We start from the raw sequence: 21,113 nt of genomic DNA on the forward strand, positions 1-21,113 counted from the left end.
AGCTAATTACGTGCTCACGTTGCCACCGGTCCTTTAATCCCACGTGCTTCTAGTTTTCGAATAAGTCCGTTATGTGTTAATTTCTAAAATGTGTCCTCAAAATAACTGTAACCCCGTAATTTTATTCTTAAGCAATGAGAATACAGATATTAAGACCGAATGATAGATTGGGTTCATTCCCATTACCCGATGTTGACGGGACCCAAGGAGATGAAAACCCATCTGGGTTTATATTTTCCAAAAACGGAGACGAAAATCGCAAAGCCCCTCCCGTCAAAATCCAACAATTGGACTGAAGATCCGACATTCTGGAAACCCGCGCGTTACAGAAACCCTTCTGGAACGCGCGGGTTTCCAGACCTGGCCGTTCAAAGAAGCCAGATAAGTCCATCAGGGGGGAATCAGAGAGAGAGAGAAAAAACACCGACAGAGAGAGAGATATATGAAAAGAAAAATAGTATAAATCTCCAAATTCTGTGATTGAGCAGAATTTAAGGTACAGCTTAAAGGCAATTCGTGAAATCTTGGAGGTGGACATACGGGAACTCTGCATGACTGCATGTTCTAGACATGGATCCAACGCTACTCGTGCAGTCTGCATTGGTGGTTCTGTGTGGAACCCTTGCCTGCCGGCGGGAAACCATGAGTTTGTTTCCAGGACAATGCAGCATCCTTTACCTTTTGAATTCTGTGCCCATGAGATCGCCTGAATTGGGATAAATTCATGTGACGGCTTCAATCTGTCCAACTTCTTGAAGGATTATCTTCATTTCGTCAACGTGTGTTGCGTGGACAAACCCTCTGCATTCTGTCCTCTGGTGCTCAGACAAGCTCTGCTGGAGATAAGTCAAACCTGCCTTCTGCACCACTGAAAGGAAATGAGAAGCCAATTGGTGATTTTTGACTAAAAATGGGGACACAACGGGGCTCATCCGGGATTTGAAACAGTGAAACTCCCTGACCGAGAATCAGACCCAAAGACCAACTGGCAACAGAGCCGTGCAGCCACTGTAAAATTTTGCTGCAATGCAGCCGATCCGCCATCCTTTCAGAACGCTCTGTCCATTCAATTCCGCTTTCTTGTACGATATACGATATCGAACAATGTCAGGTTTTGCACTAACTATATCATATCAACAATATCAAATTCGTTTTGAATGTACGACTTGTATTATCAAGTAACACTTTACAGAATGAATTACTCTGAAACGACATTGTCGTCTGTCTCGGCATCGTCATAGTTTACACTCCACCATAAGTATACTTTACTCAAATTGCTGCTTTCATTCACTATGAGAGCGAAGACCCATGAATGTGGAGACATTAGCTACGAATTTATCAGCTGGGTTGCACCTTCCCTTTTCCGACTGTCTCAGTCTTTTATTTCTTTACCCTTCTCTGCTGGTCTTGCAGATTAGATCAGCTCTCGCCATTCAAGGAAGCCTGAGAAGTCCATCGGGGACAACACAGAGAGACAAGAGACAGAGACAGGGAGAGATAGAGAGATGCAGGCAAAGAAAATAGAGTATAAATGTCAGGTTTTGCAAACTAGCAGACTTTAAGTTACAGATTGGGAGAGAATACCCTCTCGGCTCTTGAAATCTTGCAAGAGAAGATCTGACACTAATTAAAAGCACCGGCCACGCTGTCGAATCTCTCATTCTGGGAGAGAGGTAAATGAGGTCAATTAACTCCAATTAATCTATTTCAGCACTGAAGTGATCTTTGAACATTCGCTCTGCGAGCAGAATTCAAACCTGCGCAGGAAAACCTCAATTGAATTTTGAGTCCAACGCTTTAAACACTCGGCCACCGCAGCTGTAAACGGCATGTTCATTCAGATCGGATTCCAAATGGACACTTGCCGCTATTAAGAACGCGCGCATTGGTTGTGCAGGGGTCGAATTCTCAATTCTTATGCGGGAGACTTTGGTTCGATTTCCGGCCAATGCAGAATCATTCTCACCAATGAGGAGCTGAGGAATATAAGTATGCCATTTCTCCCCTCGAGCCTGTTCCGCAATTCAAACAGATCATGGCTGATATGTGACCGAACTCCAGATAATCGCCTTCGCTCCGTATCGCTTAATAACTTCAGTTAACAAAAATCGATCAATCTCAGGTATAAAATTAACAATTCAGTTCGCATCAACTTCCGTTTGCGGAAGAGAGTTCCAAACTTCTACCTCCCTTTGCTTGCAGAGGTGTTTCCCAACTTCACTCCTGAAAGTCCTGACCCTAATGTTTAGGCGATGTCCCCTCGTCCCAGACATCCCAACCGGCGGACATAGTTTTTCTCCATCTACTCCATCAGTTACCCTTAATATTTCGAAAAGTTCGATCAAATCAGCTCTTAATCTACTAAATTCGAGGTAAACCCGAGTTCATGTAATCTCTCCGCGTAATTTAACCTTTGGGGTCCAGGTAACATTCCAGTAAACCGAAGCTGCACTCGCTCCACAGCCGATATATCCTTCCTAAGGTGCGTTGCCCAGAACTGAATACAGTTCTTCAGGTGTGGTCCAAGCAGGGCTTTGTATAGCTGTATCATAATGCCTATCCCCTTGTATTCTCGTCCTCTAGATATAAAGACCAACATTCCATTAACATTTTTGATTATTTTTTGTACCAGTCAATGACATTTTAATGATGTATGTAGATGGACACATCAGTCTTTTTGGACCTCCACTGTTTCGAGCTTTTCACCATTTAAAAAGTATTCTGATCTATCCTTTTTGGTCCAAAGTGGATGACCTCACACTTGACGAAATTCATATCGATTTGCCACAATTTTACCCATTCATTTATTGTATTAATACCTCTCTGTAATTTTATGTTTCCATCTGCACTGCTGAAAATGCTGCCCATCTTGGTGTCATCGGCAAACTTGGATATGTGACTTTCTATCCCGTCATCTAATATCCGCCAGAATTGGAAAAAATCCAAATTTAGCTTCAAACTCCTCATCATCTTGAGACATTTTATTTCTTTCACGTGTGTTGCGCCGACGATACTCCGGCATTGAGTCCACTGGAGCTCAAACATCCTCTGGATCGAATTCAGTTCCACCAACAGCAACACTGAAAACATGTCAGAAGCCAATTGGTGACTTTTCACTAAAAGGAGGGCTCGTCCGGGATTTGAACCCGGGACCTCTCGCATATCACTCAATGAAACGCCCTAAGCGAGAATCATACCCCTAGACCAACGAGCCGCTGTTACTTCAGCTTTGCAGCCAGTGTAAAAGTTCGTTGCCTCCCACAGCCGATCGGCCATCCTTTCAGACCAGGTCTGTGCATCCAATCTCGTTTTCTGCTCCGGTGTCCAGCAATATCAAGTTGCACACCAAATATTTCCAATCACCAATATTAGTCTCCCTTTACCAAATTGGTTTCGAGTGTACGACTTGAGTTGTCAAGTGAGACGTTTCAGAATTATTTGCTCTTAAACTACATTGCTTGGGAGGATACTGAGAGGTGTGTCGATTTGAGGCACGCTCTGTTCCCTTTGCATCGCCTCATGCACATTGAGTTGAATCATGGAAAGGCTGCAGCACGGAAAGTGGCCATTCGGCCCATCGAGTCCGTGATCGCTCTCTGCAAGAGCAATCCAGCTAGAAACACTCCCCCGCCTTTCCCCGAAGCCCTGCATTTTCTTTCCTTTCAAGTACTTATCCAGTTCCCTTTTGATGGCCATGATTGAATCTGCCTCCATCACACCCTCGGGCAGTGCATTCCAGATCCGAACCTCTTGTTGTGTGAAAAAGTTTTTCCTCATGTCACCTTTGGTTATTTTGCCAATCACCTGAAACCGATGTCCTCTGGTTCTTGACCCTTCCGCCAATGGGAACAGTTGCTCTCCATCTTCTATGTCGAGATCCTTCATGATTTTGAATACCTCTATCAAATCTCCACAAAACCGTTTATTTTCCGAGGAGAACAACCTCAGATTCTCCAGTCTATCCACGTAACTAAAGTCCCTCATCCCTGCAATTATGCTGGTAATTTTTTTCTGCTCCCCCTCCAAGGCCTTCACATCTTTCCTGAAGTGCGGTGTCCCGAACCGGACACAATACTTCAGTTGTATTCGAACCAGTGTGTTATAATGTTTCATCCTGACTTCTATACTTTTGCACTCTATACATCTATTTATAAAGCCCAGGACCCCGAATGCTTTTTAACCGCTTTCTCAACCTGCCCTGCCACATTCAACTATTTGAACACATGAACCTCTCTTTTTTCCTGTACCGCTTTCACATTTGTGCCCTGGAGTTTATATTGCCTCTCCTCGTTCTTCCAACCGAAATGTATCACTTCGCATTTTTCAGCGTTAAATTTCATCTGCCACGTCTCCGCCCATGCCACCAGCCTGTCTATGTCATTTGAAGTCTATCACTGTCCTTAACACTGTTTACTACCCTTCCAAGGTTTGTTTCATCTGCAAATTTTGAAATTGTGCCCTTTTTATCTAAAGTCCAAGTCATTGATATATATCAAGAAAAGCAGTGGTCCGAGCACTGATCCCTGGGGAACACCACTGTACAACTCTCTCCAGTTCGAAAAAGAACCGTTCCCCAGTAATCTCTGTTTCCTGTCCCTTTCTTGATGATAAGCCTACCATGCAGCACTTTATCAAACACCTTTTGAAAGTCTATATACACCGCATCAACTGAATTGCCTTCATCTATCCTCTCTGTTACCTCATCAAAAACTCTTACAGGTTAGTTAAGCACGATTTGTTTTTAACAAATCCGTGCTTGCTTTCCCGAATCAATTCACCCTCGACCAAGTGACTGTTAATTCTGTCCCGGATTATCGTTTCTAAAAGTTTCCCCACCACTGAGCTTAAACTGACTGGCCTATATTTGCTGGGTTTATCCGTGTACCCATTTCTGAACAAGGGTGCAACCTTTGAAATTCTCCAGTCCTCTGGCACCACCCACATATCTAAGGATGTTGATAGATTATGGCCAGTACCTCTGCAATTTCCACCCTTACTTCCCTCAGCAACCTAGCATGTATCCCATCCGGAACAGGTGATTTACCTACTTTAAGTACAGCCAGCCGTTCAAGTGCCTCTTCTTTATCAATTTTTAGACCATCCAGTATCTCAACTATAAGTTCCTTTGCTGAGACTCTGGCAGCATCTTCTTCCTTGGTAAAGACAGATGCAAAGTACTCATTTGGTACCTCGGCCATCCCCTCTGCCTCCATGAGTAGATCTCCTTGATCGGGCCGAATCCGCCTCTCGCCTCCGCTTACTACCCGTTTACTGTTTACATGCCTGCAGAAGACTTTTGGATTCCCTTTTATGTTGGCCGTCAGTCCATAGTCATATTGCTCTTTGCCTCTCATTTCCTTTTTCTCTTCCCCTCTGAACTCCCTAATTTCGGCCTGGTGAATGAGAGCATAAAAATGTTAGCATTTCATTCAGCCGGAAACAGAAAGTTACTGGTTGATTAATGGCGATTTGAACAAACATTCGTCTTTTTTACAGAGTTTAATGAGTGTTGCGAAATTAATATAGTGAACTAGAATTCCTGATGGGGAACCGCTTCAGACAACACATTACTGCCCACACTGGGAAAAAGGATACTTCCGAAACTTTGACAACACATAGCAGGTCCCGCTGCAAAGTCACAGCTTGCCAGCTATTCCGAAATTTGGAGCCTGGACAGGGAGTTAAACGCTGGACCTTCAGCTCACTGCCCACTTTAAAAGTCTGATACTCTACCGACTGAGCTACCCAGGCTCGATACTACATAAGCTCTCATCGTGCATATTCATGGGAGGCCTCTGAATCATCCCTGCAGCCGGCGAGCAAGGGTGAGGTCCGTTTTATAAAATTCTCAGCAACGTGTTGAGGAGAATCCTTGTTCCTGTTGAACAAGATGTAAGAAACATGGACAGTGAACTCGTGAGTTTACAATTCTTCTTGTTTGTGCCAAATGTCTTGTCATTCGTTAGCACCAATTAAAGTAGCACTTTACCCAGAGTCTCAAAAGCTGAACTTGTCCCACACGGGAGTTGGAAAAGGCCTCTTGACCTTTCAGCGTATTAACATCTGTAAGCTGAATAATTTCTTCCGTTACACAGTGACACCAGGCAGCATATTTCCCTTCCAAATTTTGCCAACACGAAACTTCCAACCGATGAATATCGGCTTAACGAAAAGAAGAATTGTTTGTGAGGTTCTTTAGATTTAAAGATCTCGTACCGGCCCCGTTGCCATATGAGCTGCCGCTAAAAGTCCCCTCTCCCCCTATGAACAAGTAAACTGGCACCTGCTATTGCAAGACGGCAGGCCGGAGGAACCCAAGAGCTCCCATGGGAACACTAAGAAGTAGATGCGTTATTCAACATACCAGTTGTACCTTGAACTCCAGTCAAAATGTTCGGAGTAAAAGGTTTGATTGTTTTAGAAGACGCTCGAACTCACAACCTGGTCATTTCTGGAGCCCATACTGCTGTAAATAAGTAACGCACGCTCAATAATTGTGCAACACGAGAGCAGCGAACAACCGACAGCATCAGCGCTCCTGCCAAACAGTTTCATTTTCGGTCTCTCAATTATCACTTCGAGATCTTTCTCAAACAGAAGCCTCCAATCAAGATGCGCTTCATTAAATAACAATTCTTAAATCAAGAGAGTTTTGATCGATCATGACTAAAGCATGTACAATTTCCTCACTTGTTCCTTTCAATCCCCTGGGACGGTAAACATCAGGTCGTGGAGATTTGTCTATCTTTAGCCTAATTATTTTCTCCATTGCCATTATTTTACTAAAACGAAACCCCTTGATTTATTAACAGTTTTCCTCGTGTCACTGCTTTTAGCCTCATCCATTTCTGTGACGACCGATGCAAAGTAAAAATTTAGCAACTCTGCCATTTCCTGATTTTCAATTACAATATCACCTCCATCTGTCTTCAAGCGGCCCACATTACTCCAAGCCTCCCTTCGTTCTCTTAATATATTTGGAAAAACCTTGAGAGTTGTCCTCATTTTCCCTCACAAGTTTTTCTCCTTTTCCCTTTTTGCTCCTCTCACGCTTTTTTTTTAGTTTCAGCACTACAATAAACAACACTTCGCTGTAAAGTTCGGCTCAATAGTTCTCCAATGTCAGAGCGAGAATTGTCTGATCCCCGAATTTATTTAATGTAACAAATACAATCACACATAATCATCCGTGTATCAACGCACTGATGGATACACAAAGATGAACACAGCGAGAAATCCAGTCAGTGTCGGAATGCACAGGTAAACGGACAAGCGAAACAGACAAAGATAAAACGGCCTGAACCCCCAATAGTGAAGTGTCGCTGATAGATATTAATGAGAGGAGGTGGGGGCAAAGTGTCATCAATTGGCGCTGTGGCTTAGTTGGTTAAAGCGTCTGTCGAGTAAACAGAAGATCCTGGGTTCAACTCCCAGCAGTGCCTTGTGCAGCTGGTTATTTTACCTAATTTGTGGAATTGAGCGACAAAATAACACTGTGGTGTTTGTTCAGGAGGAAACGGTAACCGAATGACAGATCAAAAACGCCCTTTCATTGCACAGACAGACCTCTCATGGAATGTGTCTGCAACACGTTAATTTAAAGACACGTTCTTGTTTCTGGGCTCGTTGGGGTCGGGGTATATTTCGCGATTTGATGTTCAAACCCGGAAGTAGTCCTAATTTGGACCAAGACTTGTGATCTTGACCTGCGGTGCAAACGTTTGCAAAGAGGGAAAGGAAGTCCCCAAATCACTCCACCTGAATCGCCAGGCCCGGATGAAATACATCCCAGGCTGTTAACAGAAGCAAGGAAGGAAATATCGGAGGCTCTGACCGTCATTTTCCAATCCTCCCTGGCTGCAGGTGTGATGCCGGAGGATTGGAGGACTGCTGAAGTTGTACCGTTGTTTAAAAAGGGAGAAAGGAATAGATCGAATTATTGCAGGCCAGTCAGCCTAACCTCGGTATTGAGCACAATTCTGGGGGAAAGTATTAATCTTCATTTAGAAAGGGACGGATTAATGAAGGGCAGTCAGCATGGATTTGTTAAGGGAAGGTCGTTTGAATTGAATTTTTTTGGAGGTATCAAGGAAGGTGGATGAGGGTAGTGCGTTTTTTGTAGTCTACATAGATTTTCGCGAGGCTTTTGACAAAGTCCTACATGGCAGATTGGTCAAAAGTGTAAAAGCCCATTGGATCCAAGGGAAATTGTCAAGTTGATCCAAAATTGACTGAGTGGCAGGAAGCAATGGTCGACGGGTGTTTTTGTGACTGCAAGGCTGTCTCGAGTGGGGTTCCGCAGGGATCCGTACTCGGTCGCTGCTTTTCGTGGCACAGATCATTGATTTGGATTTAAATGTACGGGGTATTATTAACAATTTTGCAGAAGATGCAAAAATTGGTCGTGTGGTTGATGGTGAGGAGGGAAGCTGTGGACTGCAGGAAGATATCAGTGGAATGGACAGGTGGATAGAATAGTGGCAAATGCAATTCAATCTGGAGAATGAGGTAATGCATTTAGGGAGGGCAAGCAAGGCAAGGGAATACACAATAAATATTGAAACTAATTTGCCATTTACACGCCCATTTTGCAAGTTTACTGATGTATTAACTACAGCTCCCAATTATGTGCTGTCTGTCAATTTTAAAATTGTATTTCCGATTCCTATGACTAAATCATTAATGTAAATTGTGAACAACAGTGGTCCCAGCACCGATAAATTGTGAACAACAGTGGTCCCATCACCGATAAATTGTGAACAACAGTTGTCGCAGCACCGATAAATTGAGAACAACAGTGGTCCCAGCACCGATAAATTGTGAACAACAGTGGCCCCAGCGTCGATAAACTGTGAACAACAGTGGTCCCAGCACCGATAAATTGTGAACAACAGTGGACCCAGCACCGATAAATTGTGAACAACAGTGGACCCAGCACCGATAAATTGTGAACAACAGTTGACCCAGCGCCGATAAATTGTGAACAACAGTGGACCCAGCACCGATAAATTGTGAACAACAGTGGACCCAGCACCGACAAATTGAGAACAACAGTGGTCCCAGCACCGATAAATTGTGAACAACAGTGGCCCCAGCACCGATAAACTGTGAACAACAGTGGACCTGACGATACCGGATTTCTTTACCCTTAGTCTGGTTCAGCAATAACTGATGAGAATAACACTTGAAAGTTTAACACAATTTATTAGCTGCAGCTGACCTTATCTGTAGAATTGATTTCAACTCTTGACAGAGTCTGGTCAATCTCATAGAGCAGGCAAAATTACATAGGCAGATCCACACAATTATACATTTTCAGAGTGGGGAGGGACATGAGTAGCAAGGGGTTAAAACCAATCATAAGCTGAGTCTTGGCAAGCCATGCTAACTGACATAATGACCGACCACTCACAGGTAATACTTGTTCATGCGTATGCCAAGGAAAAGGGAGGCTACCTTATCTCTGGCTTGGGATGTTTTTTGACCTTGCCTGCAAAGGGAGATCCATTCATTAATGCAGCTGCATGACAACTCCTTATACTAGAATTCAACTTTATCATATCTCTTTGCTTGATTAACACAAGGCAGGCTTATACATAAAAAAAATTAATAACGTAAACAGGTGGTCAAAGAAGAAGCTCATTGTTTCTAATTCTAGCTAGCAAAATGGGCTACTTATATTAACCATTGGTTCACCACACAGCTACTTCGCTATGGAGGTATCTCACTATAAACCACTAAAAGCTTACCCCATATGCATTTTTATTAAAAGGGCGCCCCGTATGCATTCTCAAACCCAGCACTGATAAATTGTGAACAACAGTAATCCCAGCACCGATAAATTGTGAACAACAATGGTCCCAGCACTGGTAAATTGTGAACAACAGTGATCCCAGAACCGATAAATTGTGAACAACAATGGTCGCAGCACCGACAAATTGTGAACAAAAGTGGTCCCAGCACCGATAAATTGTGAACAACAATGGTCGCAGCACCGACAAATTGTGAACAAAAGTGGTCCCAGCACCGATAAATTGCGAACAACAATGGTCGCAGCACCGACAAATTGTAAACAACAGTGGTCCCGGCACCGGTAAATTGTGAACAACAGTGGTCCCAGCACCGATAAATTGCGAACAACAATGGTCGCAGCACCGACAAATTGTAAACAACAGTGGTCCCAACACCGATAAATTGCGAACAACAGTGGTCCCAGCACCGGTAAATTGTGAACAACAGTGGTCCCAGGACTTTTGACCTTGAACTGCATTTGAAACTTCTGCATAAAATGAAATGAAGTCCCCAAATCGCCCCACGTGGCTCTCAAACGCAATGGGAAGAAGTTCAATGCGAACAATCAGGAATTTAAAGGCAACTCAACGACCTGCACTTTCTTTGAATAAGTTTTGTTAGCCATTATATTTGACCGTGAAATCGCTCTCGGCTTTCATCTTGCTGAAGCAGAGTGTGGCCGCTTTGTATCTGCGAGCATGTCGGTGACGTGGTGAGCTTTGACACTGATCGCTTCCAATTTGTAAAATTTCACCAAGCGTCAGCGAAATGAAACCGAGAATCGAATTGTCCCTGTAAGTGATGAATTGAAGGGATTGGTGCTCCAAGCAGATCTGGAAAATGCACAGTGCAATCGGTCAGGAGTTCGAAATCCACCCTCCAGCCACTCACCAATCATATTAACTGAGCTTTACTCTGGCCCAGTGTCACCGCACTGAAAGTGAGTATTTCTCCGGCATGTTTTTCTTCATAGTTGCTGGTTTAAGAGTGAAGACCGGCTGTTTGGATTTTCACTCCTACAAGCTTCAACCATTCATTTTGGACTGACTGCAGACAGTTGTTATATTGGTCGCTGCAAACTCAAAGTTTAGCCCAATTAATTATTGGTTTAGCAGGTGACCTCTTCGCCTGTCCAGTTGGTGCTGTCGGTTAGCACGGAAGTTTGATGGTTCGAGCTCTTATTTGATTTTTCCTCAGGATTCATCGCCTCAAAGTTCCAAGGTTTCAATGTATGTTTTGGAAGCAAGAAAATTACAATTCTCCTTGGCAGACAAGCCGAAGGGAGGCCGCACTCGCTGCAGGAGAGCTGGTTCGCTGTGACATGGAGATTTCTGTAGTGAGCGAGACCAGACTGTTTCTATGTTCAGAAAATAAATTTCACACCCTTTATGTTGGAAAAGCAAAACGGTGGGTATTTTTGTATCAGATGTTCCTCGTTGCGTTACTTTCATCTTGATCGTAGAACCGGTTCGGGCGTTCTTGTAATAAAAGGCGACAATTTCCTATTCATTTTAAATTTAACAACAGCTGCACTGAGCTTTTAATCATACTCTTAAGATACAGTCTGTAAAATGATGAAATTTGATCACCTGCAAAGCATAAAAATCTGATTGAAGTTTTGACTGTCTCTCGGTAACCACGTCAACATCTCCTTCAGTATGAAATCGAAAGTTATCGTTTGATTCATGGTGAATAAAACAGTCATTCATCTACCAACAGGGTTTAATTAGTTTCATGTAATTAATTTAATAACTTTTGCTGAAGTTAATTCGCTGACTTGGAATCGAACTCATGCGTTGGTGGGAGCACTGAATTCTCACCATCAGTCCATCGGGGAGCGCCCAAGATTGCGCACGGAACACAGCAGAACTGGTAAGATTGACTTTTCTTTCACTCTTCCGTGATTCATTCAGCTCTGTGTTTATTTTCAGGCCTCTTATCTCTCCCTTCTTTTCAGCTTCTGACTGCGGATATTCTTGTGGTTAAATATGAATAATATAGAATATCTCACAGCCCCAGTATATGTGCTCCTTCTCTGTACAGTTCTGTACAAAATCAAACTGTACGTTTATAACGACGGTGTCACTCCTTCACCCCCGACAGAAGCAGGAGGAGATGCCACTTTAAACTGCCAGTTGCTTCAAATGATTCATGATGGACCTGCGTGGCCTTGCAGTTTTCCCAGGAGCTGCATTCAGGTTCGTGAATTTTGGAAATGGAAACATGTCCATCAGCAGCTTGTGGTAGTATTTTACCTCACTTTCCATTTCAAGTACATGCCTAGTTGCACTTGGTGCTGTCATTGCCTGAACATCACCTTCTGTCGCGATAGTAGTTTGAACAGAAAATGCCATTTTTTTGCGAGCAGCTTGTCTCGCACAATAATGACCTGAATTACAAAGAGGCAAGTAGGAAAGGCCGCGTTGGGCTGCTTGTTCGCACCAAAGAATTTTCAGCGTTTCCTTGTGGTCTAGTGTTTAGATTCGATCATCACCATGGCAACGGTTTGATTGTTGTATGTCTCAACATTCGCATTTAAACACTCTACCATAAGTGCACTGTATTCAAATTGCTGATTTTTTTCACTGTGAGGTCGAAGAGACATAAATGTGTGGACAATAGCTCCGAATACATCAACAGGGTTGCACCTTTGCTTCTCCCCCCGTCTCAGTCTTTCCATCTTTACCCTTCTCTGCTGGTGTTGCAGGTTCGATCATCCTTGGCCGTTCAAGAAAACCTGAGAAGTCCATCAGGGGAAAATTCAGAGAGTCAAGAGACAGGGAGAGATTAAAGTATAGAAACAAATCGGATAAATATCAAGCTTTGCGAACGAGCAGAATTTAAGATGGAGCTTGGTAGAGATTCTTTCACGTGCCGTGCAACTCTGCAAGAGACCATTGGCTCCGAATTAAAAGCATTTGCCACGCTGGATCATCTCTCTGAGGGAGGGAACACGGTCCGTCAACTCCAGTCCTTATTTGTTTGATCATTGAACAAATCTATAAGAAATAGCGCTACGAGCAGGATTCGAACCTGCGCAGGAAAACCCCATTAGATTTCGAGTCCAACGCCTTAACCACTCGGCCATCGCAGCTATGCAAAAACAGAGCAGCTACTGCTACCAAAAGGGTGAAACCAGTGCAGAATTCGGTGCAACCCATCGCCGATCGGCCATCCTGCGATCCATCCAATCACTTTTTCTATTCCGATGCACAGCAATGTGAAGTTGTACACTAACTATTTCATATCAACAATATTAGCCTCTCTTTACCACATTCGTTTTGAATGTGCGACTTGTCATGCCAAGTGAGACTTTTCAGAATTAATTTCTCGAAAGTTACATTGTTGTCTCCCTCGGGATCCGCAGATTATCCACTCAACCACAAGTGTAACAGTGACGACACTTCAAAAATACCTCATTGGCTGAAAAGCGCTTTGGGAGGTCTTGAGGTCGTGAAAAGCGCTTTTTAAGACAAGACTTTCTTTCTTTTTATACTGGAATAAAATTACTGATGTTTTCACTATGAGGACGAAGAGACATTAATGTGTAGATATTATCTGCGAGTTCATCATCTGGGTTGGATTTTTAGTTTTCCTCCCGTCTCAGTCTTTCTATCTTTACCCTTCTCTGCTGGTGTCGCAGGTTCGATCAGCTTTGGCCGTTCAAGGCTGCCTGAGAAGTCCATCAGGGGGAAACACAGAGAGACAGAGAGAGACAGAGAGATAAAAGTATCGAAAAAACCTAACGTCAAGTTAGCAGCATTTACGATGGAGATTGGGAGATATAGAATCATAGAATCGTCACTGCACAGAAGGAGGCCATTCGGCCCATCGAGCCTGTGCCAGCTCTCTTTAAGTGCAATCCAGATCGTCCCATTCCCCCGTTCTTTCCCCGTATACCTGCAAATATTTTCCCTTCAAATACTTATCCAATTCCTCTTAGAAACAATGATTAAATCTGCTTCCACCACCCTTTCAGGCGATGCATTCCAGATTATATCCACTCGCTAGTTTAAGAAGTTTTTCCTTTTATCGCCTTTGGTTCTTTTGTCAACCACCGTAAATCTGCGTCCTCTGGTTCTCGACCCTTCCGCCAACGGGAGCAGTTTTTTTTTATTTACTTTATCTAAACCCGTCATGATTTGAACACTTCTATCAAATCTCCACTCAACTTTCTCTGCTCGAAGGGAACAACTCCAGCTTCTCCAGTCTACCCACGTAACTGATGACCTCATCCCTGGAACCATTCCAGTAAATGTTTCTGCACCCTCTCTGACGCCTTCACATCCTTTATAAAGTGCGGTGCCCAGTTTTGGACAGTTGTGGAACATTGTGAAGTTCCCTTCACGTATCTTGATATTTTGCAAGTGACCACTGGGCTCCCAGTTAAAATGATCTGCCGCGGTGGAGTATCTCTCTGAGGGAAGGAATTGCAGCCCGTTATCTCCAGTTCATATTTATTTGAGCATTGAACAAAACTTTACACAATAGCGCCGATAGCACGATTCCAACTTCTGCCGGAATACCCCATTGGGTTTCAGATCTAACGTCTGAACCACGCGACTACCGCAGCTGCGAGCGCCTTTGATGCACGGCTGTAAATCAGAATGAACAGGGTACTCACAGGAGATTTGTGAGACAATATGTTCTTTCAGACAGGTTTCCAACTGGACACATGCAGCCGCGACCGTCTGGATGTTGCTGTTTCACTGGTAGAATTCTCACCTGCCACCCGAGGAGACGGGGATTGGTTCCCGGCCGATGAAGAAGCATTTTCATTCTGCACCCCTGAAAAGAGATAGATTCACATTCAGCTTCAATCTGCACACCACGTTGAGACATTTTCCTTTCCCTATGTGGTGTTGCGTCGACAAACCCTCTGCATTCCAGCCACGAAACGTCAAACATGCTCTAGAATTAAGTCAATCCTGTATTCTGCAAGGCTGAAAAGATGTGAAAAATAAATGAATGAATTTCCACTGAAAATAGTGACACAGGAGGGCTCGTCCAGGAATTTGAACCCCGGACCTCTCACATATCAATTAGTGAAACGCCCAAAGTGAAAACCATAATCCGAGACCAACGAGCCGTCAGTAACACAGCCGTGCAACCAGTCGAAAGTTTCCCTGCTCCCCACAACCGATCGCCTATCCTATTAGACCGCTCTGTCCATCCAATCATCGAATCATAGAATGATTACAGCACAGAAGGAAGTCAATTCGGCCCATCCAGACCGTGCTATCTCTTTGTCAGAGCAATCCAGTTCGTCTCATTCCCCCGCTCTTTCCACGTGGCCCTGCAATTTTTTCCCTTCAAGTCTTTATCCCATTCCTTTTTGATAGCCACGATTGATTCTGCTTCCACCGTTTCAGGCAGCACGTTCCAGATCATAACAAGTCTCTGCGTAAAAAAGTTTTACTCATTTCGCCTTTGGTTTCTTTTGCCAATCACCTTAAATCTGTGTCGTCTGGTTCTCGACCTTTCTGCCAATGGGAACAGCTTCTCTTTATTTACTTTTTCAACACCCTTCATGATTTTGATCACTTCTATCAAATCTCCTCTCAACCGACTCTGCTCTAAGAACAATCCTAACTTCTCCAGTCTGTCCACCTAACTGAAGTCCCTCATCCCTGGAACCATTCCAGTAAATCTTTTCTGCATGCTCCCGGAGGCCTTCACATCCTTCCTAAAATGCGGTGCCCAGAATTGGACACAATACTCTGGTTGTAGCCGAACCAGTGTTTTATAAAGGTTCAACATAACTTTCTTGATTTTGTACTCCATGCCTCTATTGATACCCAGAACCACTTTCTCAGCCTGTCCTGCCACCTTCAAAGATGTGTGCACATATGCCCCCAGGACTCTCTATTCCAGCATTTCATTGAGAATTGTATCATTTAGTTTATATTGCCTCTCCCCATTCTTCCTGCCAAAATATATCACTTCGCATTTCTCTGCATTAAATGTTATCTGCCATGTGTCCGCCCATTCCACCAGCCCGTCTGTGTACTCTTGAAGACTATTATTATCCTCTTCACTGTTTACTGCAATTACTAGTTTTGTGTTATCCGCGAATTTTGAAATTGTTCCTGTCCGGACAAGTCCAATTTATTAATATATATCAAAAAGCAGTGGTCCTAGTCCCGACCCCTGTGAAACAACACTGACTACCTTCCACCAGTCCGAAAAAAAATACCTTCACCACGACTGTTTGTTTCCTGTCATTTATCCAATTTAGTATCCATGCTTTTATTCCATGTGCTTCGATTTTGCTGAGAAGCATATTATGTGGCACTTTACTTCATCGAAAAACTCAATGAAGTTAGTTCAACATGATTTGCCTTTAACAAATTCGTGCTGGCTTTCCTTTATTAATCTACACTTGTCGAACTGGCTGTTATTGTTATCCCGTATTTATCGTTTCCAGAAGCTTCCCTGCCACCGAGTTTTAACTGACTGTCCTGTAGTTGCTGGGTTTATCCTTGCACACGTTTTTAAAAAGGGAGTAACATTTGAGATTTTCCAGTCGTCTGGCACCACCCCCATATCTCAGGACGATTGGAGATTATGGCCAGCAACTCTGAAATTTTCACCCTTACTTCCCTCAGAAACCAAGGATGCATCCGATCCGGACCGTGTGACTGACCCACTTTAAGTACAGCCAGCCTTTCTCGTACCTTTTCTTTATCAATTTTTATCCCATCCAGTATCTCCACGACCTCCTCTTTTACTGACTCTGGCAGCTTCTTCTTCCTTGGTGAAGACAGATGCAAAGTACTCATTTAATACTTCAGCCTTGCCCTCTGCCTCCGTGCATCATCTGCTTTTCTGGCCCCGAATCTGAATTTCGATTCCGATGTGGTGCAATGTCAAGTTGGACACTAACTATTTAAAGTCAACAATATTAGTCACTTTTCATCAAATTCATTTATGGTGCATTTTCTTACAGTGAAAACACGCATTGAAATCCAGGATATTGTATCGTCCCTTGGGGGTCATTGGACCATCAAATTTTGGGTTAAGAGCCGAACGCGCTAAATGATTGTGCCAGAGAAAAACATCACATCGCATGATTAACAACATTAATTTTTCACCGAGCTAAAGCTTGTGGTTGCAGTAACCAAAGAACGTTATTAAATTAATTGATGAAACTAATGAAATTCTGTGAAAGATGAATAATTGTTGTAACCGATAACTTTGTGCTGCAGAATCACGGAAATACTAACATGGATAGTGAAACCTTAAATAAGTTTTTGTGTTTTGTATGTGATGCACTTTCACCGTTTTCCACTTTCCAGACTGCATTTAAGGGTTTGGTTTCAAATATTGATAGTTTATGACACTTGGAATTTGGTACAGCCGTTGTTAAAGTTAACAGGAAGGAACAAGAATTGTCCCTTCTCGAACCACAAGTTGACGACTGGAGGTTTATCCGAAGCAAGTTCCTCAAAACTATGTTTTTATGCGGGAACTGAAATAGAGCTTTTTCACGTAAAAGGCGAACATGACAAGCATTGCACTGCGGAAAACTCAGCACACAATTTTCGCAGTCCCTCAGTGTCCTGCCCACTGTTTTCACAGCGGGGCAGTGTTTCAGGGGTGGGCTTTCAATGTTCAGAACATAATTTTTACCAGAATTAAATTTGTCGCATTAAAGTGCTCCTTATCTGTTAATTTCGATTTACACCCTTGCCAGTTTTATGCAGAAACAAGTAACAATGTTTCAGGGATGTGGTGTGTTCAATGTTCGTGCAATAACCGAACAACGCAGTGCAAGAAGTAAAACACAGACCACCCAATGAGTGCCCCAAACCGATTGCCGTAAGAAAAAAAAATGGCCGGTTAGCTCAGTTGGGTAGAGCGTGGTGCTAATAACGCCAAGGTCGCGGGTTCGATCCCCTTCCGGGCCATCAGTAATTTATGACATTATTTGAGTGACTTTGAAAATCCAGACTTCACAAACAAGGAAGTTCATGCAAAATTCAGAAGGAATCGTTTTTGGAATAGCATTCATTACAATGTTTGATATACCTTTGCCCCTGGGGCGGAGAAAAAAAATCTTTCCGCTCATTTTTCATTTATCCTTCATTTCTCACTCACCTTTCCGTGTCTCCATCTCTTTCTGACTGTCTCTTTTCCTATCTCTCCATTTCTTTCCATTTCCGGGACCATTCTTCCAGGTATGCTTACTAACAAACATTACAACCTGTGTCACTCAGTGTCCGGGTATGTTTACTGACACACATTGCAATCTGTGACACTCAGTATCAGGGTGTGTTTACTGACACACATTACAATCCGTGTCACGCAGTATCCGGGTATGTTTACTGACGCACATTACAATCTGTGTCACTCAGTATCAGGGTATGTTTACTGACACACATTACAAACTGAGTCACTGAGTATCTAACAATGTGAAGCAACGAGTTTTATTCCCGCTGTGATATCTCTCTGTCGGTTTGCTGAAAAACGTTTAACTCGGGGCCTGTTCTCTTCAACGGTCACAAGCAGTTAGAAACAGACAGAGCGGAGATGAGGAAAAGGCATCAGTTTAGGAATCAAATGCTTCAAATCAAATGTTCGCCGGCGCTGAGAGAGGCAAAAAAAAGAGAAAAATGCAGAAAGAAATAAAGCTAAATAAAGATGCTATCAATATTTCTCATCCTTGATGCTTCTCTGCTCCTTCCCCAAGCCTCCAGCGCCGGTTAATATTTCAGTGTAAATTAATGCGAGATTCGACCCAAAGAATGAGATCCAAACAACCAAATTTTGCTGAAATTCGGAATTGAACTCGGGACTTTCAAATTTTTGCATTCTCAACTGAGCTGTATCGGCTCCATCCCAAGTTCGACTGTCTGGCACAGGCCTGGGACTGTGCCTGGGCGTTTCCTGCTCTGTGGGGCTCAGTACCACTCCGGGTGAGATCAGGAAACGCACCCCAGACCGGAAACTGTGGTTTTCCTGTTTTGTGTGGAGCAGGTGAACTGCCTCTGCCCAGTGTGACTACGTCGATGAGTTTCCAGCTCTGATGGGTAATTGAATCCCTTCCCACAGTCCCCACATTTCCACGGTATCTCCGTGGTGCGGGTGTCCTTGTGTCTCTCCAGGTTGGATGATCAGTTGAAGCCTCGTCCACAAACAGGACACGTGGACGGTTTCTCCCCGCTGTGAATGGTGCAGTGTTTTTTCAGGCTGTGTAACCGGTGAAAGCTCTTTCCACAGACAGTGCACTGGAACACTCTCACTCGGGTGTGTGTGTCTGGGTGCTTTTCCAGTCACACTGATGTTTGAAATCTTCTTCCACAGACAGAAAAGACAAACATTTCTCCTTCCACATTCATAGGTCGATGATATTCAAGTCCTGATGAATCGAGTGACTCTGTCAGATCTTGACGTGATCTTTGGTTTGAATTTCCCGTCTGCAAATCCTCCCCTTCTAATACCCTGTAAAAGTTTTAAAAAGTCATCACTCTAAATACAGGATCGAAATTTGGAACAGACAATTCTAGTTTCTATGGAACTTTCTATCCTCTCTTTTCCGCCAAAGCCGTAAATCCCCGTCCCACACACTCTCCCTCCTCCCTGTGCTGAAATCCAAACCCATCCCACCATCTCCAATATTTCTTCCCTCCACTCCCAGTTTTCTCCCTCCCTCTCCTCTGATTGGGTTCAGTTCTACACGCGCTGTGGGCAGAGTGAGAATAAAATAAATGAGGCAATGGTTTTCTCTCCTGGTCACTGGGACCCAGAAGCCCCGCCCACTCTTTGTTCCAGGTCACTGGGACCCTGAAGCCCCGCCCACTCTTTGTTCCTGGTCACTGGGACCCAGAAGCCCCGCCCACTCTTTGTTCCTGGTCACTGGGACCCAGAAGCCCCGCCCACTCTTTGTGACCGGGGACTGGGACCCTGAAACCCCGCCCACTCGTTGTTCCAGCGCCAAGATGGCCGCGCATGCGCCAAGATTCTACCATGACTTCCGCTCGCAAGATGGCGGCCAGTCACACTGATTTTCGGACGGCTGCTTGTCGGGCCTGTCACCGAGGTGCAAACACTGGGCCTGTGGACTCGGATTTGTGGCCTCAAGACGCCATCAGGTGCTTGTGATGCTTCTCCGCCTAACCATAGGTCCAATTACTCCCCCGTCTTCTCCCGGCCTCCGACACGCCTGTTCCTCCTCAGTGCTTCGCCGCCACTCGCACTGCGCATGCTCAGAGCACAGCCCGGTCCTGGCACCGCGCACTGGACTCCTGTATTCATTGATAGGGCACATTCTGAGGCGCGGGGGACTGTGGGGAAATGCCCCGCCATTGAAAGCCGGAATTGGTGAACAGAAAATTAATTATTGTCATCCCATCGAGGTTGGTGCCAGGGAAGCAACAAACATAATAAATAAATTATACAGAAACCCGAGTGCTCAGACCTTCCCCATGGTGCGAAGTAAACTGGCCGCTGCTTTTCCGTTAGTAAGTCGCAACTGTGCTGCAGGAGTTCCTCAGGGCAGTGTCCGAGGCCCAACCATCTTCAGCTGCTTCATCAATGACCTTCCCTCCATCATAAGGTCAGAAATAGGGATGTTCGCTGATGACTGCACAGTGTTCAGTTCCATTCGCAACCCCTCAGATAATGAAGCAGTCCGAGCCTGCATGCAGCAAGACCTGGACAACATCCAGGCTTGGGCTGATAAGTGGCAAGTAACATTCGCGCCAGATAAGTGCCAGGCAATGACCATCTCCAACAAGAGAGAGTCTAACCACCTCCCCTTGACATTCAACGGCATTACCATCGCCGAATCCCCCACCATCAACATCCTGGGGGTCACCATTGACCAGAAACTTAACTGGACCAGCCATATAAATACTGTGGCTACGAGAGCAGGTCAGAGGCTGGGTATTCTGCGGCGAGTGACTCACCTCCTGACTCCCCAAAGCCTTTCCACCATCTACAAGGCACAAGTCAGGAGTGTGATGGAATACTCTCCACTTGCCTGGATGAGTGCAGCTCCAACAACACTCAAGAAGCTCGACACCATCCAAGATGAAGCAGCCCACTTGATTGGCACCCCATCCACCACCCTAAACATTCACTCCCTTCACCACCGGCGCACTGTGGCTGCAGTGTGCACCATCCACAGGATGCACTGCAGCAACTCGCCAAGGCTTCTTCGACAGCACCTCCCAAACCCGCGACCTCTACCACCTAGAAGGACAAGGGCAGCAGGCGCATGGGAACAACACCACCTGCACTTTCCCCTCCAAGTCACACACCATCCCGACTTGGAAATATATCGCCGTTCCTTCATTGTCGCTGGGTCAAAATCCTGG

At 44.4% G+C, this 21,113-nt stretch overlaps 4 non-coding genes across 4 annotated transcripts; 2 read left to right on the plus strand and 2 right to left on the minus strand.

Moving 5' to 3' along the window:
* Positions 1–3,125: 3,125 nt before the first annotated feature.
* On the minus strand, positions 3,126–3,214 carry trnap-agg (transfer RNA proline (anticodon AGG)). Its single transcript is given in 2 exon segments — positions 3,126–3,161; positions 3,179–3,214. It is a non-coding gene; the product is annotated as a tRNA-Pro (tRNA).
* A 4,154-nt stretch (positions 3,215–7,368) lies between these two features.
* Positions 7,369–7,442, plus strand: trnat-agu (transfer RNA threonine (anticodon AGU)). The gene has a single exon. It is a non-coding gene; the product is annotated as a tRNA-Thr (tRNA).
* A 5,362-nt stretch (positions 7,443–12,804) lies between these two features.
* Positions 12,805–12,886, minus strand: trnas-cga (transfer RNA serine (anticodon CGA)). Its single transcript has one exon. It is a non-coding gene; the product is annotated as a tRNA-Ser (tRNA).
* Positions 12,887–17,628: 4,742 nt separating this feature from the next.
* On the plus strand, positions 17,629–17,702 carry trnai-aau (transfer RNA isoleucine (anticodon AAU)). Its single transcript has one exon. It is a non-coding gene; the product is annotated as a tRNA-Ile (tRNA).
* The last annotated feature ends 3,411 nt before the right edge of the window (positions 17,703–21,113 follow it).

Source organism: Heptranchias perlo, chromosome 20 (assembly GCF_035084215.1).
Source record: "Heptranchias perlo isolate sHepPer1 chromosome 20, sHepPer1.hap1, whole genome shotgun sequence".
Taxonomy (NCBI): Eukaryota; Metazoa; Chordata; class Chondrichthyes; order Hexanchiformes; family Hexanchidae; genus Heptranchias; species Heptranchias perlo.